Source organism: Chiloscyllium plagiosum, unplaced genomic scaffold (genome assembly GCF_037043375.1).
Source record: "Chiloscyllium plagiosum isolate Xiang-an unplaced genomic scaffold, Cpla_swu_hap1 HiC_scaffold_24, whole genome shotgun sequence".
In the NCBI taxonomy this organism is placed as follows: Eukaryota; Metazoa; Chordata; class Chondrichthyes; order Orectolobiformes; family Hemiscylliidae; genus Chiloscyllium; species Chiloscyllium plagiosum.
This window is the reverse complement of record NW_028270162.1, coordinates 23659437-23680438: the sequence shown is the minus strand read 5'-3', so window position 1 is coordinate 23680438 and position 21002 is coordinate 23659437.

The window sequence follows — 21002 nt, the reverse complement described above, 5'->3', positions numbered from 1 at the left end:
AGGCAAAACATGGCTCTACTTAGGAAAAGCTGGATGGGAGATAACCCGCTGAATCATAGTTGATAACGCAATCTCTTGTCATCACAGGACTTAAGTTCCCATTGGCAGTTATTGTGACGGGACACTGGGTACATGATTGGAATAAAGAAGATTTATGATGCACTTTATCTGCTGACTTCTTTTGTTGAAGTATGAGATATCCATCCTGGAGAATGGAATTCCTTTTCCACCTTCTTTGACATCTAGGGTCAGCATTAAGCACTCTCAAGTCAGATAGAGCACAGGGTGAACGTAAAATAAAAGACCCTACACTCTCCCAGCACCCGCTCCCCAGCCAAAGAAGTACAGATTAAAAACAGAGCAAAGCTCCTGCACCTTGTCCTCAGAACCATTTCCACATCGTGGGCGATTACATTTTCAGTTTTATTGATTCTCAGGATGCAAACAAAGGACTTTTCTAACCGCTCTGAAAATGTAGTGGTGCACCTTTTTGAGAAAATATTCAGCATCTTTCATAATAACTTATTGTTGTGATACAACATTGACTGTCCAAAATGATTGAACTGAATGTCATAATTTTATTCTGGTATGACTATGGCTTTATAGATTTATGGTTTAAATACCTGCTAGAACAGCCACTAATTGTTATACACAGCACAAATGAAGCTGTACTACATTCTCTTTCCAACCTCTTCTGGATTAGAATAGGAGTGCTTCAGAGTAAAGCAGTCTCTCACTGTCCTGATTATATATTGTTGAATGTATAACCTTATACATTCGATTTAGAGGTGCCGATGTTGGACTGGGGGGTACAAAGTTAAATTTCTTTTACTTTATTCATTGGCTTTTTTAACCTTATACATTCACTTACCTTAACCCTGTTAGTTTTGAACCAAAGGTATCAGGTATATGGAGAAAGTGAGGACTGCAGATGCTGGGGACCAGAGTCAAAAAGCTTGGCACTGGAAAAGTATAACAGGCCAGGCAGCATCTGAGGAGCAGAAGAGTCAACATTTCGGGCATGAGCCCTTCATCGGGATTCCTAATGAAGGGCCTATGCCCAAAATGTGAACTCTCCTGCTTTTCAGATGCTGCCTGACCTGCTGTGCTTTTCCAGCACCACCCCTTTTGATGGTGTCAGATATATCCCAGTTTTTCTAATCACTCATGGGATGTGGGTGACGCTGACCTGGTCATCCTTTAGTGCCAGTCCCTAAGTTGTCCTTGAGGAGGTAGTGATGTGCAGCCTTCTTGAATCGCTGCAATCCCCATGCTGTATATTGACCCCCAATGCCCTGAGGGAGGGAACTCTCGGCGACAGTGAAAGAACAGCAACATATTTCCAAGTCAAGATGGTGAGTAGCTGGGACACCATTTTGCAGGTAGGAGCATTCCCATTTATTTTCTTCCCTTATCCTTCTAGGTGGAAGTGGTTGCGGGTTTGAAAGATATTATTTAAAGGAGCTTTGGTGAATTTCTGCAAAGCAACTTGTAGATAGTACATACTGCTGCTACAGAGTGTTATTGATGGAGAGCATGGATAGTTGTGGATATAGTACCAATCAAAGAAAAGATTTACAAGGATGTTGCCAGGGTTGGAGGATTTGGGCTAATAGGGAGAAATTGAATAGGCTAGGGCTGTTTTCCCTGGAGCGTTGGAGGCTGAGGGGTGATCTTACAGCGGTTTATAAAATAATGAGGGGCTTGGACAGGATAAATAGACAAAGTCTTTTCCCCAGGGTGGGGGAGTCCAGAACTAGAGGGCATAGGTTTAGGATAAGAGAGGAAAGATTTAAAAGAGACCTAAGGGGCAACTTTTTCACGCAGAGGGTGGTACATGTATGGAATGAGCTGCCAGAGGAAGTGGTGGAGGCTGGTACAATTGCAACATTTAAAAGGCACCTGGATGGGTTTATGAATAGGAAGGATTTGGAGGGATATGGCAGGTGCTGGCAGGTGGGACTAGATTGGGTTGGGATATCTGGTCGGCGTGGGCAAGTTGGACCGAAGGGTCTGTTTATCTGCTGTACATCCCCACGACTCTGTAAGTGGCTGCTTTATCATGGATGATGTCAAGCATCTTGAGTATTGTTGGAACTGCACCCATCCAGGCAAGTGGAGAATTTTTCATCACACTCCTGATTTATGCCTTGTAGATAGCGGACAGGCTTTGGGAAGTCAGGAGGTAAGTTATTTACTGCGTATTCCTAGCTTCTGACCTGCCTCTGACCAAGATATTGATAGTGGGGGATTCAATCATGGTCACACCACTGAATATCAAGGGTGGTGGCAATATGTCTCTTGTTTGAGATTGTCATTGCCTTGCATTTTGTGGCACAAATGTTACTTACCAAGAAAGTAATAGGTAAAAACAGACATTAAGAGCTCCTGTAATTATATAAAAAGGGAGAGTCCAAAGTGAACATATGTACCTTAGGGAACAAGGCTTTGGAAGTAATAATGAGTAAACAAGAAATGGCACAGGAACTAAATAAATAATTTGCATCAGTCTTCTCATAAGAGGACATTAACGCGATAAAGGGAAATAAATACAAAACTATCACCGACAAACATTACTGGGGAAGTGAATGAGGCTTAAGGCTGACAAGCATTCTAGGATTTTAAAGGAAGTAGCTACAGAGATAGTGGTTGCACGAGTAAACTTCCAAGTTTTCATAGATTCTGGAGACAGTTCAGAGCAGATTCACAATGTTTATTCCAGGTATAGAGGGATGTTCTTCTGCCGGAAGGTTGAGTAGGTTAGGCCTCATTGGAGTTTAGAAAAATCAGAGATGATCTTATTGAAACATATGATGGGGGCTGCACAGGGTAAATGCAGAGAGATTGTTTTGTGGGGGTTGGGGGTGGAGCGCAGAGAAGTCTAATACCAGAAGGCATGATCTCAAAGTAAAGGATCAAAGGTTATGGGGCAAACATAAAAACATGGAGTTGAGGATTATCAGATGAGATCATCCAACTCTGTACCCTGTGTCAATTTCATGCCTCTGACATATGGTGATAAACGGGCACTGGATACAATTAAAGTTGGACAGTCAGCTCTCTGCTCTCACTGCCTCCCTATTTTATCCTGAATTTCACTTACTTTTTGATTGAGACAATCACTGAAAGGGAGCAATACCATTCAGATCCTAACAATATCAATCTTAGTTGATCGTCCAAATGTTTCCCAATACATCAGACCTGCTGGGAGTGAGATCGTGAGACAGAGGCACACAGGAGGTACATGGTAAGATTTTAGTTTTTGTTTCTTTGTAAACCAAGGATCAACTGTACTCTTTCATGTCTCACATTGAAACCATGGCTTCCTTGACACCAAATATCACCCCTACTCAGTCACATTTACGACTTTGCTCATTGGGAGGTCAATCCTGTGCACCCTTTTATACGGCCTGCCCATGACCCTTCTCTATTGGCAGGTAGTGCTGGATTCATTTGGAACTCCAGCGAAAGTTATGGTAAACAGGTCTGGCTGTTCCCATTAACCAGACTTCCACAAAACTAGGGACATTTTGGGGCTGATGAGGATAGGATGCAACCATTCCCTTTAAAGTCAGGGCCTAAATCACAGGTGCACCACCGAACTTCTAGCAAGTTGATCGATTGTGCCTGCATTTCTATGTAAGCAGTTGGCTCAAGTGACCTGCATCAGCTCCCACACTCCATCAATTGTAAGCTCACTGCAAAATCTGCAGGTGTATCACAGTCACTTCAGAAATCTGTTATTGACCAAGCCAAAACACATTGTCAGTCTACCGAGTAATATAAGTCGAGCACACAATCTGAGGGAAAGTTCAGAGTGGTACAACATGTTGAACACACTGAGTAGAAATCCCCAACCTGCTATAAGTCTTTATTCACAAGTGTTGCCTCTGGCCAAAGAAAATCGATGTACGCTGGAACCCATCATGCCACACTTGTAAGTAAGCTGCATAAAAGGAGCCTCCTCTCAGTGTAATTGTTGGTTGCCTTGGAGGCAAGTGGATTTGTGGTAGTTTACAAATGAACAGTTCCATGTGTTGGTATGGTATAGAATGAAGGCCTTAAACCTGTGTGCAGGAGTGTGGCCTGTAATACTGATGTGATATAGAAATCAACAATGATAACCATGTACTAGCCTTTGCAGAGTAACCTTGAGACCAAGGCAGGTTAGCAATGCTAATAAATAGCTAAAATATCACTGCGATTGGGGATTCTTTTAATGATTGCAACTTAGAAATTCATTTTAACTGGATCTTTGCATCATAAGGAAGCTGGTGAACGCTCAGAATTCAAACTGGGATTTGGGATAGGACGAAGTATTTATCCAAATCATGGTCATCATGTTTCAACAATAAGGCTATGTCTTGTTGGTTTGTTTGGGGAGGACTTTGGTTAGAAGCTTAAAGTTCCACACTATGGAATACTTTGAAAAATGAATGCTCTGAAGTTTTCAATAACATTTCTTCCTCAACCAAAGGCTACGTAATTTTGCTTTTGTTCGCTTGCAGGCTCATGGTTGTAGAGTCATGCAGCACAGAAACAGACCTTTGGTTCCAACCAGACCTCTCCGACCACGTTCCCAAACTAAATTAGTCCCACTTGCTTGTCTTATATCCCTCCAAATCTTTCCTATTCATAAACTTATCTAAGTGCCTTTTAAATGTAACTTTATCTGCATCCATTACTTTCTCTGGTAAATCACTTCACACGCAAGCCAGTCTATGTCCTTTTTAAATTGTTCTCCTCTCACCTTAAAAATATGTTCCCTAGTTTTGAACTCCCCCACCCTTGGGAAAAGCTTCTTGTCATTCACCTTATCTATGCCCCTAATGATTTTATAAACCTCAATAAGGTCACCCCTCAATCTCCTAACCTCAGTGAGGGAAGTTCCAACCTATTCAGTCTATTTTTATATCTCAAACCCTCCATTCCTGGCAACATCCTGATAAATCTTCTCTGAACCCTCTCCAGTTTAATAACATCCTTCCTCGAACAGGGTGAGCAGTACTCCAGAAGAGGCCTCACCAATATTATGTGCAACCTCAACATGACATCCCAAATCTTATACTCAAAGGCCTGAACAATGAAGGCAAGCGTGCTAAATGCTTTCTTAGCCATCATGTCTACCTGTGACGCAAATTTCAAAGAATTATGTACCTGAATCCAGAGGCCTCTCTGTTCTATAATACTCCACAGGGCCCTACCATTAATTGAGTAAGTCCTGTCCTTGTTTGTCTTACCAAAATGCAATACCTCACATTTATCCAAATTAAATTCCATCTGCCGCTCCTCAGTCCATTGACCCAATTGTCGATGGCTGGGCCAATATTTTTTGCCCATCTATAGTTGCCCTTGAGAAAGTGGTGGTGAGTGAAATAAAGATTAATTGGTTCATTATCTGCCTGGGGAGAGGGGAGGTGAATTGCAGGCACAGAATAACCACCATTTTCTCTTAAGAAGCATCATCTGACTTGAAACACAGTATCTGGCGTGCACACTCATCCTTCACAATGTTGAAAATCTCCACATGAAGCAGAGCACCTAAGAGTTGATTTTAACTCTGAGCAAGAGTGGGAGGCAATCAACACAGTTCAATAGTGATCAAAACATTAGTGCTACAACTTTTTCAGAAAATAAAGTAACCTGACTACAATAATTTTTAAATCTTGTAAAGCAGAATGACAATGACAATCAGTTTATAAATCTTTGCAAATCTCTGCTTCTGGTATGTATATAAGTGTAGTGTAATGTTGTCTGATAATTAATCAGTTTTCTTTTCATTGAAAGGACAGACTCTGATACCAAAGGAACTTAAACTGAGGATAATTGTCGTTACGTTTTCCCAGATTATCCAACCAGTGAAAATTTAATGTTATTCTGCATGACATCCCAGGAGCAGCTATGCCAACACAGATGGATCATGGTGGCCATTTTGTGCTGGTCACTCACCTTATATTTCCATCTGCTGGGGTAGAATGTCACATTCACAAGATGACACTTTTGACAGTATAGCACTCCCTCAATTCTGCACTCTAGTGGATTATCCTGGATTACGGTCCTTTAGTTTTTGGAGAGCAATTTGAATTCATGAGGTCTGACTTTGAGGAGACAGTGATCACTAGGACTGACACCTAATGTTGTGTTAATAAAAATATTAAAAAGAAAAGGGTAATGTAGACACCATCTTGCCTCACTCCAGTTCTGTGTAGTCAAGTTTAAATTAGGTTCCTAAGTGACTTCACATTGGAGTGTAGATCCCAGATAAATTTAAAGAGACCCCCCTTGGCTTCCAGTTTCTTCATGAGGATCAAGTGAAGGGCAAGGTCATAGGTGGTTTGAGGAACTTATCAGACTCATGGCTTCTTCATTTGTGGAAAACTGTCCTATTAAATTGTATTTATTTTATTTCTAAAGCTACATATGTCCTGAGATTTATACAGTTATAATCCAGAGCTTTATTCTGATGGGTTTATTCATTTGCAGTTTTGCTCCCCTGAGGAAGGAGGGTTAATGGAATACAAAGCCAGAAGCATGGCGTGCATAGAGATGCAATTCGGTTCAATTCAATTAACTAACATGATCAGCAGTCAAATAAAACCATTAAAGATTATTACTTCCACACAGAATACTTCGATTTATAAAAATGCTTCAATTACCAGGGAAGTAATGTGGTGCAATGCAGGTTAAAAACATTAGAATATTATCTTGAAATGTGCCAAGAAATCAATGAGCTGGTCAAAAGAGCAAAGAGCTCTGTCTTACTTTACTAGAGAGAGATGGGGCGTAGCTCTTACTCAAAAATTATCTTGATGAGCAACAAACGCAGAGAGCTTAGCGGGGTGTGGAGAGGGTGTTAAATCCCAACAGTGATTCACTATGTTAGAACAGAAACATCCAGCATCCAACACTGCATCCAAAACATGTGAAAACATGAGAATAGTGACAGCAATATGTTAAAGTGGAAATCATTGTAATATCAAGCAGAAACCAACATACTCATCAGGGGTTTCATTGGTATTGTGTCTGCTGACCAACGTGCAATGGACTGTGAGGGTGAGCCATGAGACTTTGAACACCACTGTGGCTACAATTTGAAAGCTGCAGCTGTAAACTGAGATGGAGAAAGGCTGCAATCATATTCTCTTTCCAATGAAAATAAAATACAAATTCTTGCGGTAAGTTTGATCGGCACATTTTGACATTGTGTTTCCTACACCCAAATGATGACTATATGTTAAGAATAAATCGATCCAGCATTGACTCCTAGAGTATACTACTTCCAACTATTTGAGTCTGACTAACATCCATTCACCTCATTTCCTGTCAACTATCCTTTTCCTCCTGTATCATTCACCTGCAGATTTGAATTTTTCTTGTAAGAAAATCCTAATGATATTCTATCAAATTCATCAGAATTCCTACACAAGTCATGTTATTTTGTTGTGCAGAACTGTGTTGGTGCCCTCTTCCAGACCTCTGCCTGTTATAGAAGAGGAGTTACAAAACAGGCTTGAGTGATTTCAGTTGATGACATCACTTCAAATCTTCTCAATTTAAACACCATGGAGTTCCAAATCGTTGGGTGCTGTAGCTGAAGAAAGAACTGAGTTGATCTCCACCAACTGATTCCTAGACTTCATGTTTACACTCACTCACTAGATGATGTAGCCCATGCTGACTACCTCTAACCTTTGGGATTGCTGTAGCTGTATTGGTCCTCAGGACAATTGGTGAGTACCAGGATGTGCTGCTAATCTGTTTGCCCAGGATTACAAAAACAATAAATGAACATATTATAATGCCGGAAGATAAAGATATCTTCATATGGAGATTGCATTGTAACATACTATATTTGATAGTTATTATCCATTGTTGAGAGTTTATAAAGTTAAACTCTGCGCCTGCAGGCTTCAAATATTAATGGGTTCCAAACACAAGTCTGAGAAAACACAAGTCTCTTTTCAGTTGGATGTCTACTTGTGACCAATTATTACCAATTTTAATTGGTAATTAAAAAATAAAGAATAATAAAGAGACCTAGGGGTGCAAGTTCATAGTTCCTTGAAGGTGGAGTCACAGATAGACAGAGTAGTGAAGGAGGTGATTTGCCTTTATTTATCAGTGCATTGAGTAGAGGACTTGCAATATCATATTGTGGCTGTACAGGATGTTGGTGGGCCACTTTTGGAATATTGTGTTCAGTTTTGCTCTCCCTTCGATAGGCAAGGTGTTGTTAAACTTGAAAAGATTTATGAAGATTTTGCCACAGTTGGAGGGTTTGAGCTATAGGGAGAGGCTGAATTGGCTGGGGCTATTTTCTCTGGAGTGTCAGAGGCTGAGGGGTGACCTTATAGAAGTTTATACAATCATGTGGGGCATGGATCAAGTGAAGAGCCGATTTTTTTTCCCAGGGTAGTGAAGCCCAGAAATAGAGGGTATAGGTTTAAGGTGAGAGGGGTAAGATATAAAAGGGACCTAAGGGGCAACTTTTTCACATAGAAGGTGGTGTGTATATGGAATGAGCTGCCAGAGGAAGTGGTGAAGGCTAGTATGATGACAACATTTAAAAGGCATCTGGATGGGTACATGAATAGGAAGGGTTTAGAGGGATGTGGACCAAATGGGACTAGATTAATTTAGGATATTTGATTGGCATGGACAAGTTGGACCAATCGATCTGTTTCCATGCTGTACAACTCTATGACTCTCGGACTTCATGTGTAGATTCAAGATCTTGCTTGAGCATATGCAGTTCCTTTTGTGACAGCGTACAAATATGTTTAGATGAATCACAAGATTGATGGAAAATCTCAAATCCTGTGCAAGCATTCATGCACATGCACAAACACAATTACACAAAATAAATACCATTTGAGTAATAAACTCAATGTTGTCACATCTTGAATACATTCATGTGAAGAAATACTTTTAAAAATTACTCAATATCATATTTATTTGATTTTTTTTCAGCTGTGTCCCATGGTTTACGCTACAGCTGATATGAAAAGGTGCAAAGAGAAAAAGGTTTCAGAATGTACACATTCACGATAATTTCCCAACTTTCAGAGTCAAGTGACTGAATTTTAACTGAATAAAGGAATCAATTTGTGAGGTAGTTTGGTGGGAGTGGTTAAAGTCTGAAAAATCTGTTTACAAACCCATCTCCACCCTCCTCATCTCCACTTTAGCTAAGTTGGAAAGTAGGCAGGGCGCCAACCAATTTGAAGATTATATTAGATTAGATTCCCTACAGCGTGGAAACAGGCCCTTTGGTCCAACAAGTCCACACCCACCCTCCGAAGAGCAACCCACCCAGACCTAGATCACTCAGACTAATACAGCTAACACTGTGGGCAATTTAGCATGGCCAATTCACCTGACCTGCACATCTTTGAAGTTGAAGAATAACATCAGGTGTGTTTCTGTTGATCATTATCTTAATCCCCAAACTTCGCTCTTATTAAATAACTGAACCAAAGAAACATCAGCATTTTTTCCATCGAATTAAAGGTGCAATTTGGAAAGATTTTTGAACAAACTGTGTCAGGTTCAGCTAGGAAAATTACAATCTATCCTCTACTCATGTATTTTAAAGTGATTATTTTAATGATGTCAACAGATGACCAATTATAAATTCCAAATGTCCAAAATGTCAAATGAAAAGCATAAAATCCCAGTAATTGAAAGTCCACTCTTCCATAGCCTGCATAGAACATTCCATTCAGAAACCAGTTATGTGTTGAACAGAGAATTTAAGGAATACATCCCACATAAGTTGTTCAACTGAGCAGAATGGAGTTAAAGTGGGCATAAAAAATCGACAGCAGGTGTTCATGAGTTTACCATTTATAACCATTCAAAAGAGTGTCCATTCTTAATATCTTGAGACTGTTCATTCTATTACCTGCAATGTTTCGGAAGCAAGCATGATTTTGAAGAATGCCAACTAACTCACTACAGCTCCATCACAATCAGAAATGACTAAAATCATTTTAGGAAGAAAAAATAATTATATGTTATCAGGAATTGATACATCTTGCCCACATTCTCATTTTAGGTATGTAACATTCAATTATATTGTCTTTTTCGATGGCTCTTCTCGAACTATTATTCTTTGGGTGAAAACAATCATGTTTGATAATTTTCTTCAGAATTTCTTGAGGATGCAATTAGTGGTAAAGATAAAGTGAAACAGTAGATTTAGTCGGCTGAACTTCCGAAAAATAAGATGTCATACAGAAGGCTTATGGAATTGGGAATGATATAACAATGTGGATTGTGGATTGACTAATGTTAAGGAAGCAAAGAGTAGGCCTAAATAGGGCGTTTTCAAGTAGATGGGCTGTGACAATTATCGCATATAATGTGGGAATTGTTACATTGTTCATTGTTGTCATAAAAATAGCCAAACAGAATAATTTTTTGAAAGAAGTGCAACTTGTAAATATTGATGCTGAGAGAGACTCGTACTCATAGGTTGAACACAGTGATTAAGCATGCAGATACAGAAAGCAATGAGGAAATCAAATGACATTTTGGCCTTCATTGCATGGGGACTGGAATTTTGATAAAAAATTAGACCATTGAATAAAAATAAAGTCTCACTACAATTATTTGGACCACCTGGAATACTGTATGCAATTTTGGTTTTCATATTTAAGGACAGAATAATCAATATATCAAAGCTTCACTAGACCAATCCCTAAGATGACAGGTTGAATAAATTGGATCCATATTCTCTGGAGTTTAGTGGAATGAGAGGGGACCTCTCACTTGACGGGGTAGATGGTGAGACATGGTTACCACTGACTGGGGAATCGAGAACAAGTGGACAAAGTTTCAGGGTAGGGAGTTGATCATTGAGGATTAAGATCAGGAGAAATTTCTTCATCCAAACAGTTGTGAATCTTTAGAATTCTCCAGTCTAGAGGGTTATGGATGCACAGAACATACTAAAGGCCGAAATAGATTCATCCTTGATCTCATTGGCAATTGGATTCAGTGTTAATTGACTTGTAGAGGAAGTTGGATTACTATGTAAAAAAGCTGCAATAAAATCCACTGCTATTATGAAAAGACATGGTAGTGAGTTTAAATGAATTGCTCCTCCAGAGGGACAGTATGGCATGAAAAGTCAAACAGACTCCATCTGTATTGTAACCATCTGATGATTCTACATTGACTGATAGCCCTGGTTAAAATTTCCAATGTTGTTAATGCCACAAAGACATTGTGGGTGAATTGTAACTCCAAGTATCAGTTGAGAATTAGTTCTGATTAGATTAATTGGAGGAAGTGTAGTGGAGTGTTATATAATAGAAAAGTCATACCGAAACTGAAAGGAAGTACTTACAAAGTAATTGTGTGACTGGCTTCAACATATAGTGCAGAAATGTGGAGAGCATCAAATAAAAGGAGTAATAAATGAACACCAATGGGATATGAATGTTGAGATGGATATATAGAGTAACAGGAAAGGACAGAATCAGGAACTAGTGTTTCAGGAGGTTGGTGAAGATTGTGGGAGCATTAAACAAGCACCCCAAGAAGAATTTGAAATGCTCTGATCCTTTGTTGCGGACATAAAGAGAAACTTTCGTGAACTAAGTGATACAGTTGGGACTGCCAGGTAGAAAGAGAGAATAAAGGCCAAAGACCAGATGAAAAGAATAGTGGTGTTGAGAGGACTTAAAACAAGTGTGATTGGATGAGAAATGAATGATTGACAAGAGGAGACAAAAAGGGAGAGTGGTGGGAGTCAAGGATGAGAAGGCATAATCGGGCCCAAGCCTGATCCCAAGCCACTTCCAATTAGACTATTAGGATTAAACAGATCTCAGCTCAGGGCAGGAGATTAATCTGCCTTCAAGAGGTGTGCCAATCAATAAAAGCTCTTATGGAGCCCTTGTACTAACAGGATTTTTATGTTTAGCCAATGAAGGCCGGGCTTTCTGTGGCCAGTGAAACTCGACAAGTAAAAGGAAGCAGGAAGAGTCAGTACGTTTATAACACCGAGCTGAGTGAACCAGACTGTTTTCTCCAGACCCCAAAAGTTTACATCGTTGCAGACTGAAACTTGCTTTCTTTGACTTTAACAAATCCACAATGATTTCAGAGTGCTCAGCACTTACCATCTTCTGCAAAATATGACTCCCCCTGCCACCTCCGTCTCAGCCACTCACAATATCCAACACCTTCTCCCAGCTACGTCTGTGATCTATGAGTCTTTCATATACTCTTCTCTCAACTCGCACTCAACAGGTAGCCAAGCTACCAAACAGGCTGGATGTCAGCCAAGAAACCTTCTGAAAATATTTAGTGGAGGTTCTGTTATTAATTTCAGCAAGATACCTCAGAAACCACTACTCCAAGGTATCCCACCCAGAAGGCCTTCCCTTCCACTCCAACTCTTTCCACAGCACTGAGTAAATACCTAGGTCTTTGTTTCCAATTCTCAGAAGTACTCATCTCCACACCTCCAGCACAGAGGCACTAACTGTAGACTTCACAACACAGAAGGAATCCATTACATCTGTGTCAGTGCAATTCTTTAGTTACAGGTATCCAATGCCATTTTCTCAACACTTACTTGCTAACCTTTATATTTCCTTAAAATCCTTTGAGTTAAATGTTAAAAGATGCTGTTGACTCAAGTTCTTTTTGTGGTGAGACACACCATGCTCTAATAGCCATCTGTGCAAAGAAAATATGTCATTTAACTTCCCAAATGCTAGAAATCTGAAATAAAGAACCGGAAACAGAAAGTCAGTCTGGAGGGAAACTCCATTCCAAGCACGGGTTCACAGCCTTCTCCAGTATCATGCTTACATCTAAAAATGGACACATTTTCAGCCAGTGGAAACAATAGACTTACCGTCTCAAACTTTAGCTTAGAAAACTCAGATTTCCCCCTTAACACTTCCTGTTCCAAAGTAAAAATCCTTTGATTGTCAGATTTTCTTCACATGGTTTTAGGGCATTTCTCATTTAGGGACTTCCAGGACTGCAAGATAATTTGTAATTGTGGCAGGATCAATATGGTGTACAATATCCATTATTTTGTTCCACATAATTCAGATAATATCCAGAATTCTATTTACTTTCTCATGGCCTTTTCTGGATATATTGTCACCAGTTGCAAATTTTGATGTCACTTGACGCTTCAAAATACAAAATAGGTTACTATGTATTTTCAGCATCCCATTTGCCCCAAAATGTACAACTTTACATTTTCCTGAACAGCGAACACCTCTACTTCACTAACCAATGTCCCTCTACAATCTGCTGTATTCAGTTTGTTGATATTAGGTTAGAGATGTGATAATATGTCCAAACCATTTACATAAACAAGAAACTAAAAGAAAAGACTTAACAGATCCTGCGGCAAATCATTCCCATATCTGGCTGGTCCAAAATACATCTACTTACCCCAACATATGTTATATATAAATCACAGTCATTGCCTCACAGAATTAATTTAGTCGCATGCAACATATCCTTTAGAAATTGAGTTTATCTGGCTGATTAGCCTCTGCCTTTGTGAGTTCTCTCTGATTTCATCCTGTAATACAGTCTCTAGAAGTTTATCCACAACTGAGGCAAAACTAATTGGCTTATAATAACCTGGCATATCCTTTTACCTCCTTTTTTCTTTAACAGAAGTGCAACATTTGTCACCGTCCAGTTCTTTGGCAATGTTCCAAAATTTTTTTTGAAAATTAGTTTAGTGCTTCACGATGTCTTCCTCAACCTCCTTCAGTATTCTGGAATGCATTCCATCTTTGACATCTCTATTCAAGGGCATTGTATTAAGAAAGTTAATGGGCCTAAAAATATTCATTGCCAGTGACTTTTCCACATTCTCCTCATGTATTCTACAGTGTTATATTTATCATTATTTAAAACATAGATGCAAAGTATTTCAGCAATGTCGCTATTCCCTCAATGTCAAAAACAAGATGACCTCATGTGTCCTTAAGCAGTTCATTCTTTTTTTAACTACATCTTTCAGTTTATAAAAGTAGTCAGTTCCCCTTTGTTTTATGCTGCTCATGGCTTTCTACTGTACTATACTTAAATTGATTCTCTCTTTTTAACACTGTTTTTCCCTAGCCTTTGAAAAGAAATTCTTCCTTGTGTAGCATTCCATTTATACTAAGTTTTCAGCCTTTAACCTGCAAATCTCTGATGGTTTTAAAAATGGATTTTGCCTTATTAATGCACTGTGCCATCTACCACACTCCCTCTATCCATTTAATCTGCACCAGGTTCATACACAATTTTTTTTTGGTAATGGTGCACTATTTCCTTTCACCTGCCTTTTCACTGCTGCATAGCTATGGGATAACCATATCTTTTAGAAATCATTTGCAACACTGGAGGAGGCCATTCAATGCATTGTTTACGCTGGCTCTTTGCTGGAGCATTAAAGGTCAGATTTAACTGCCCTCCCAAGATCATTTGCTTCAAAATGTTTGTCTACTTTTCCTTTCACATATGGAAACACATTCTCCATTTGAGCACTGGATAAAATAATTCCTAAAATCTGTCCTCACTTTTAGTGATGGGTGATCGATTTAAACTTATCATTAACTCCCAGACCAGTTCAGTATAATTCTTACTGTTCATTGCTTTCTCGCTCTGTGGGCTTCTTCCAAATTCTGTTCATCCTTCCAATTCTGATATACAGTACTGAGTTACTTGGGGATCCTACATTACTGTACACTCAATGGTGAAAATCCTTGGCTTGAGAAGAAAAATCACATTTCAGCTCATCAGTCTTAAATAGTGACAACTACTTCATCATTTTGAACAGGCAGATGAGCTACATCCACTCAATGTTATTTCTATGTAGTATCTTTTGTTTCAAATTACTGTAATTTCCCATTCAAAGCATAGCTAAGAGCTAAAAGCAAGTGAAAGGTGGAAATGGGCAAGAGTGGGACCACTCTAGCTGACTGAAAGGTTTAAAGGGTTACCTGCTTGGGAAATTAGAATATCCAACCTTTTACCTGCAAATACAGACATTGAGCACAACACATTACAGGAATGCACAATTCCCAGTGAATGTCTGGATTTTCTTGTGCGACAATTCTAGAAAATGCACGTCTCAATTCAGAACATGCAAATATTTGTATTTTACATTATACAAATGTAGGAATAGGTGAGATATTTGGCAGATCTTCTTTCCCCAGACAGTTGAAAAATTCTAGAATGCATGGTTGATTTGGGTAACATGTATTGACACACTACACAATTTTAAATCAGACCTGGCTTGGTACATGGGCTTTTAGTATTTGGTTTTTTTTTTACTCTTGTAGGTGATTAAATGGCTGCAGTTGAAGAGTAATGAGAGACACAGAAGTGGTGTAGAACTATTAAGTATTTAATTATGAAACTCAAACCATTGTAGGCATGGATCAACTGGTCTTCCCTGTCTGTCTTACTCATATATTCATAGTGGAGATTGAATAAGAATCATGTTGATAGATTTTCTGCTGCCAAGTTTTAAAAGTAGTCGAGATCAGAGAATTTTCTGCATCTTAATTTCAGCTTATTTATGGCCAGGATTCCTTCTGTTTTACAAGTTATATTACCAAGGAAGTTACACCAGACAGATTTTATCATTAGGTGCAGCTGCCTTGCCAGGGAATGTAGCACTCATTTGGAAATAGCAGACACTCTGCAGCTAGTCAGATGGAACTAAACAGGGGATTGAGTTGCTGCCAAGTACAATTCACCCACCCTTGTGCATGAAGGCATTTCCCTGCAACAACTAAAATGTGTCTGCAATTAACATGATTGAAAAAATGGAGAAGGCATAGGGAACAAGGGGAGAATTTGACTCCCCAGCAAGCTTTAAAGTCCCTGTCATTGTCCACCTTCTCTCTCTTCTCAGTTGTATTTTCAGAACGTTTGCATCATCTAGCAAAAGGAAAGAAGAATAAAATAATCTAGAATAAAGTAATTCATGATCAATTTATGCAAATCAAATTAATTCAAATCATATACAGTAACTACTCAAAACCCAATAACTTTAGAAACAAGTGTAAATCATTTAACTGATGAATTAAAAGCAATATCTCAGGTAATTCCCTTCTTCTAATTATTCATAATTAAGATTTGGAAGTGACTTGAGGTTCTCTTTTCATTGTAAAATCAAATTTATATATTATATTAAATAAGTATTGGTGTATCTGAAATAGAGATCTTTGCAAACTTAACATATATTTCACTTTCTCAAATTTACATTGACATTTGAATTTTCCACATATTTTATGAAACCTTGTGTCATTTAGTACCTTGTTACACAAATTATCCACTCCCATTGCGTCAAAACGTGAACCCAAAAATCTTTGGATGGGTTTAATAATTAATTGAATGGAAGTAGGTGTAGAACTGAAATAATGTTGGTATATTGGTTATCCTTTACTTAAAAATGTGTTGCTGGAAAAGTGCAGCAGGTCAGGCAGCATCAAAGGAACAGGAGAATCGACATTTCGGGCATAAGCCCTTCTTCAGGAATGAGGAGGGTGTGCCAAGCAGGCAAAGATAAAAGGTAGGGAGGAGGGACTTGGGGGAGGGGCGTTGGAAATACGATAGGTGGAAGGAGGTTAAGGTGAGGGTGATAGGCCGGAGAGGGGGTGGGGCGGAGAGGTCGGGAAGAAGATTGCAGGTCAAGAATGCGGTGCTGAGTCTGAGGGTTGGGACTGAGAAAAGGTGGGGGAGGGGAAATGAGAAAGCTGGAGAAATCTGCATTCATCCCTTGTGGTTGGAGGGTTCCGAGGCAAAAGATGAGGCGCTCTTCCTCCAGGCGCCATGGTCTAGCAATGGAGGAGGCCAAGGACCCAAGGCCAAGGCCAAGGGTGAGTTAAAGTGTTCAGCCACGGGGCGGTTGGGTTGGTTGGTGCGGGTATCCCAGAGGTGTTCTCTGAAATGTTCCGCAAGTAGGCGGCCTGTCTCCCCAATATAGAGGAGGCCACATCGGGTGCAGCGGATGCAGTAAATGATGTGTGTGGAGGTGCAGGTGAATTTCTGACGGATATGGAAGGATCCCTTGGGGCCTTGGAGGGAAGTGAGGGGGGAGGTGTGGGCGCAAGTTTTGCATTTCTTGCGGTTGCAGGGGAAGGTGCCAGGAGTGGAGATTGGGTTGGTGGGGGTGTGGACCTGACGAGGGAGTCGCAGAGGGAGTGTCTTTCCGGAATGCTGATAGGGGTGGGGTGGGAAATATATCCTTGGTGGTGGGGTCTGTTTGGAGGTGGTGGAAATGACGAAGGATGATATGATGTATCTGGAGGTTGGTGGGGTGGTAGGAGGTGTAATCTAGGTAGCTGTGGGAGTCAGTTAGTTTATAGTAAACGTCTGTGTTGAGTCGATCGTCCGAGATAGAAATGGAGAGGAGGGGGAGGGAATAGTCTGAGACGGTCCAGGTAAATTTGAAGTCGGGGTGGAAGGTGTTAACCTAGATTACACCTCCTCCCACCCTACCCCTGTAAAAACGCCATCCCATATTCCCAATTCCTTCGCCTCCGCTGCATCTGCTCCCAGGAAGACCAATTCCAATACCGAACAACCCAGATGGCCTCCTTCTTCAAAGACCAGAATTTCCCCTCAGACGTGGTTGACGATGCTCTCCACCGCATCTCCTCCACTTCCCGCTCCTCCACCCTTGAACCCCGCCCCTCCAATCGCCACCAGCACAGAACCCCACCAACCTCCAGATACATCGTATCATCCTTCGTCATTTCCGCCAGCTCCAAACAGACCCCACCACCAAGGATATATTTCCCTCTCCACCCCTATTGGTATTCTGGAAAGACCACTCACTCCACGACTCCCTCGTCAGATCCACACTCCCCACCAACCCAAACTCCACTCCCAGCACCTTCCTCTGCAACCGCAAGAAATGCAAAACTTGCGCCCACACCTCCCCCCTCATTTCCCTCCAAGGCCCCAAGGGATCCTTCCATATCCGTCAGAAATTCACCTGCACCTCCACACACATCATTTACTGCATCCGCTGCACCCGATGTGGCCTCCCCTACATTGGGGAGACAGGCCGCCTACTTGCGGAACATTTCAGAGAACACCTCTGGGACACCCGCACCAACCAACCCAACCGCCCCATGGCTGAACACTTTAACTCCCCCTCCCACTCCACCAAGGACATGCAGGTCCTTGGCCTCCTTCATCGCCAGACCATGGCAACACGACGCCTGGAGGAAGAGCGCCTCATCTTCCGCCTAGGAACCCTCCAACCACAAGGGATGAATGCAGATTTCTCCAGTGTTCACATTTCCCCTTCACCCACCTTTTCTCAGTCCCAACCCTCAGACTCAGCACCGCCTTCTTGACCTGCAATCTTCTTCCCGACCTCTCCGCCTCCACTCCCTCTCCGGCCTATCACCCTCACCTTAACCTCCTTCCACCTATCGTATTCCCAACGCCCCTCCCCCAAGTCCCTCCTCCCTACCTTTTATCTTTGCCTGCTTGGCACACCTTCCTCATTCTGAAGAAGTGCTTATGCCTGAAACGTCGATTCCCCTGCTCCTTGGATGCTGCCTGACCTGCTGCGCTTTTCCAGCAACACATTTTTAAGCTCTGATCTCCAGCATCTGCAGTCCTCACTTTCTCCAAATTGGTTATCCTGGCTAGATCAACAACTTGTCCCAGTTTCAACATTAAAAAAAGGCAGGTTTTCCTTCCAGTCAATAGTATAAGGGTAAATCCTCTTCCCCTCGACCAGCAGGCTGTTGATTTGTTCTTGACGATTGAATGTAGTTCAGGTTTGACGGACGGCAAAATTAGGGTTTTGTTACAAAAGTTTAAAACACCTGCTCCTATAGCTGCTTAGTCTGGACAAATTGATGGTGGTAGCAGACACAATAGCAGCTTTCAAGAAACACCTGGACGAATACATGAATAGGAAGAGAATAGAGGGCAATGGATCCTGTCAGTGAAGACAGTTTTAGTATGGAAGGGCAAAATGTGCTGTCTTAGGCTTGGAGAGCCAAAGGGCATGTTCCTGTGCTGTTACTTTCTTTGTTCTAAGTTAGATACTCCATTCTGTCCCCATTTATTACAGCTTGGGACAGCAAGTCAAACCAAATCAGCCTCCCTGATTTTGCAACATAGTAAAATTAAAACATTCAATGACACTCAACATTGCTCAATTGTTCCTAACCAGACTTTGCAAAGCACAGATAACAGGCTGCCCTTGACTTACTGTGCCAGAGATTCCTGATCAAGGCCTGCTGATACCATGGAAAGCTTGCGTCCTCTGTGTCTGACCTTAACAGTAAGGCAAGACATAAGCAAGATGAGCCTAACATCGCTGGTTAAGTGCAAAAAGGGAAGGCAAGGAAATGCAAGGCAGGGATGCTGTGAGCATTCAGTTAGGCTTAGAGTGAGTGAGTGCCAAGAGCAAATGGAAAGTCTGGAAATGCAGCCTGCTTCGGTCGATGGCAGGGTGAGTGTTCCTGAGCACACAGTTCCTTGCAGCAGCATTACAGATAATAGTTGCCAATGTAGTCCGAGGTGTAGTATCGTAGTACAAAAGTGTCCTGTCTTTTAACATAATGAACTAGCACATGGTGCTTCACAGGAACATTACAAAATAAAATGTGACACCAAGTCATGTAAGGCTGTATGATGATAGATGCTTTGAAGTGTAGCCAAATAGGTAAATTTTAACCAGTTTCCGAGAAAAGCTAGGTGCATTTGAAATAATGAAATACCTTTGGAGTGAGTCGAAGAACATGAGCCCAAGCCAACTGACCACACTGCCACTGAAGTTGAGCAACTAAAACCGGGATTCAAAAGAATCCACAATTGGAAAAGCCCAGATATCTCAGAGCACAGGAGAAGATTATAGATATAGGGAGGAGCAACATCCGAAGGAATTGAAAACAAAATGGAACCATCTGGACATTGATGGAGTGGAACACCTCATAATTCCTGAAGGCACGGAATAATACACATTGATCCGAAAGGCCACATGCAAGCCATCAATGTTGCACAGTACTTTAAGAAAACCTGCCATATTGAACAATTGTTCTGTCAACTGAAGTCAAGCAAAGGCAGTAGTTGCTTCATAAACTTACCTCATAAGTGGTAGGCAAAGCAACATCAACAAGGGAACCTTCTAAAACAGCAGCATTCCTATCTATTCATTCAGGAATAAAATGTTAATTCTTTTGCCGATCATCCCGAGAGTGATTTCACGACTTCCATTCGATACAGAGAGTTACTTCGGCGACTCGAATGAGCAAGATCTGTACCTGCAAGAGTCTCATAAAAGTACCACAATGTTTAATCATCTGGTCATCTTTCAGCTCAATTAGCTCAGTCACTTAGGGAGTCAAATAAGAGTTACATTTAATGGATACTGTGCATAGTTCTCAAATTACTTTCATTTTTAAAAAAACTTTTTTTTGAGAATGCCTTGTGTCCTCAGATTACCCATATGAAATGAGCATTAAAGGCCAAGTATATTCTCAACTTTAAAGATGTTAATTCAAATAAAAGTTACAGAATTATTTGTAGATGTTTGAGTAGAGGCAGTTCTGTGTTTTGGTTACACGCTTTTTACCTTTAATCATTCACAGTATGTGAGCATTGCATGTTGGGTCAGCAGTTATTAGATCATAGATGCGAAGTCATAGAGATGTACAGAATGGAAACAGACCCTTCGGTCCAACCCGTCCATGCCGACCAGATATCCCAAGCCAATCCAGTCCCACCTGCCAGCACCTGGCCCATATCCCTCCAAACCCTTCCTATTCACATCCCCATCCAGATGGCTTTTAAATGTTGCAATTGTAGTCACCACCACCATTTCCTCTGGCAGCTCATTCCATACATGTACCACCCTCTGTGTGAAAACATTGCCCCTTAGGTCTCTTTTATATATTTTCCCACTCACCTTAAACCTATGCCCTCTAGTTCTGGACTCCCCCATCCCAGGGAAGAAACTTTGTCTATTTACCCTATCCATGCCCCTC